This window comes from Cebus imitator, unplaced genomic scaffold, assembly GCF_001604975.1.
Source record: "Cebus imitator isolate Cc_AM_T3 unplaced genomic scaffold, Cebus_imitator-1.0 Scaffold278, whole genome shotgun sequence".
NCBI classification, from domain to species: Eukaryota; Metazoa; Chordata; class Mammalia; order Primates; family Cebidae; genus Cebus; species Cebus imitator.
The window spans coordinates 1572577-1575316 of NW_016107593.1; the positions used below are offsets into that span (position 1 = coordinate 1572577).

At 33.5% G+C, this 2740-nt stretch overlaps 1 protein-coding gene across 4 annotated transcripts in view; it reads right to left on the bottom strand.

The window, feature by feature from the left end:
• Nucleotides 1–2740, bottom strand: part of DCC (DCC netrin 1 receptor) — a 1206315-nt gene that overhangs the window by 321561 nt on the left and 882014 nt on the right. The window lies entirely within an intron of this gene.

Below are 2740 nucleotides of genomic sequence, written 5' to 3' on the forward strand. Positions count from 1 at the left end.
GGGTTTCACCATGTTGACCAGGATGGTCTCGATCTCTTGACCTCGTGATCCACCCGCCTCGGCCTCCCAAAGTGCTGGGATTACAGGCTTGAGCCACCGCGCCCGGCCTGCATCTCTTTTTTAATACTTAAACATTTACTCTATCAAAAAAGTGAGTATTCTATCATGTGAGTAATTAAAAGACAACCACTTATTGAATGGCTCTTATGCGTCAGGAAGTATTCTAGATGTCTGGGATGGATAATACATGAAGTAAAGCTTTCTTCCCTATAATAGAAGTAGCATTCCATAAACTATTAACACATATTAATCTACAAAATAAGTAGTCCCTACTGTTGTTTCCCAGAAACGGATGAATTTAATAGCAAAGAAAAGGCCTCAGGTATTTTCAAGAATCTAAGGGCTTTTTTTTTTTTTTTTTTTATATCTTTCCCCTTCGTTTACTAGAATTTGGGGAAAAAACCTATGTTTTTCCATAGGGCACTTAATTTTACAATGAATTTATTTATGCCCTACTCTGAATTTATCTTCTAAACAGTAATTATCATGAAAACATGATGTGTTGATGATTAATTTTTTTATCTTCCAGACTGACATTCAATTAATATTTACTAAATGAATGACTGAATGAGCAATTGTGTACTTAGTTATATAGTTCCTAGACCTTTCTGGGAATGATGAGAAATGCAACTTTTTTTTTTTAATTTTGATTTTGAACTTCTGATCTTAGTGCCTGATGAAGGTTGCAGCCAGTGTAGCTTCTGATAAAGTGCTCATTTTTCATGAATTAACTCAGCAAGTATTCTTTCAAAAATATTCCACAACTTATAAAATCATTCTTATTTAACTTTTGAAGTTCATATTCTGATTTTAAAATTAAATACAGAATGTAATCCCAATAAGGAAAAAGATTTTTATTCATTTTGATGTTGCATCACCAATATCAAGAAGAGTTTAAAGTTTAAGGCACATGTTGCATATTTAGTAAATAGTTACTGAATAAACATATTAGTAGAAAATTTATAAATTACAATAAAAATGCTTTCATATTCAGAGTTTGGTCCCAAGTTTTGTTTTGTTAATTTATTTTTTAAGTTAAAGTATAAAATTGCAGTTGTATTATTTATCTCTGAATTATACTATTCTAAACATTATAATTATTGAGGTATAATTGCAATTTAGTTTTTTAAAGTGAAGTATCAATTGAATAACAAGCCCTATGTCATACAATTTCACAAACCTCCAAAAGTAGTATCCTTTAAAAGCAAAGTTTGGAAATAATGTCTTAATATTAAGTGATGTTGATTCACTTCTTAAACATGAAAAAATATATCTAGTTTATATTTAACATAATATTGTAATACTGATATGTCATGCTATATGTTTCTAATCATATTACACTCACTTTTTGATCAATTGAAGAGTATCAAAACATAATCTTATTTACTAATTGAATTTTTGTCAGAAAACTGAATTTTGGAAGAAGGAGAAGTAACATTTATTATGAGTTTTGTTATAGGTACTGTTCCAGCTGATATGCAACCCTTAAATGTCACTTTCATTTACGTTTATAAGTGTTATTTAACTCCTTATTTCTAGAAATCCAAGAATACTTTAAGAGGAAAGATATATATGTATTCTTTTTTTGTAGCTACCACAATTTTATAAGCATCAGGATTGTTTTCTGCCTTAAGAGTTGAAAGGCAGGCCAGGCATGGTGGCTCACACTTGTAATCCCAGCAGTTTGGGAGCCCAAAGCAGCTGGATCACTTGAGATCAGGAGTTCCTGATCAGCCTGGCCAATATGGTGAAATCCCATCTCTGGTAAAAATACAAAAATTATTTGGATGTGGTGGTACATGCCTATAGTCTCAGCAACTCCAGAGGCTGAGATAGGAGAATCACTTGAACCTGGGAGATGGAGGCTGCAGTGAGCTGAGATTGTACTACTGTACTTCAGCCTGGGTGACAGAGTGAGACTCCGTTTCAAAAAAAAAAGAACAAGAATTAAAGTATTTTTTCTATTTTTTTTTTTTTTTTGCAATGTAAATTTCTTTAACTTTCCACTGATAGCAGACTGGCTATTCTTTTTTTTGTCAGAGAGGAGAGTAGAGAATTTTTCTACAGCATTTTAAATTATCAGTTCCTACTCCCTCTTTCTCATTATCAATTTCCATATTATTTAGAGATAAATAGATACAAAAGATAGGATTAGATGCTATGGCTAGGTGAAAGTAAAGAGAACCCACAACGATCTGTTCTTTTCTATACTTGTCTTCCCAAGATGCTTCTTGTTTCACGAGGCAGAAGTAAAAGGATACTTTTGTCTTCAAAATGTCAAATAATTTATTATTTACAATAAATAGGTCCATTCAAGCCAATAACAGATGGGGTTGGAAACTTCCCTCAATACGGAGAAGTATGCTGGCTTAAAACACATCGAGATGAGGTATTTTGTAGGACACATCAAGTTCCCATAATTGTAAATAAGTCTCCAGAAGCATAGGCATTTCAATTCCTCCCCTCAGCAAGTGTATGCTGTCAGGCACACACAATTTATAGACCAAAATAATTCTTATTTATTTTGAGACGGAGCCTCTCTCTGTTACCCAGGCTGGAGTGCAGTGGTGTGATCTCAACTCACTGCAACCTCCGACTCCTGGCTTCAAGTGATTCTCCTGCCTCAGCCTCCCAGGTAGCTAGGATGTCAGGTGTGCACCACCATGCTGGGATATTTTTT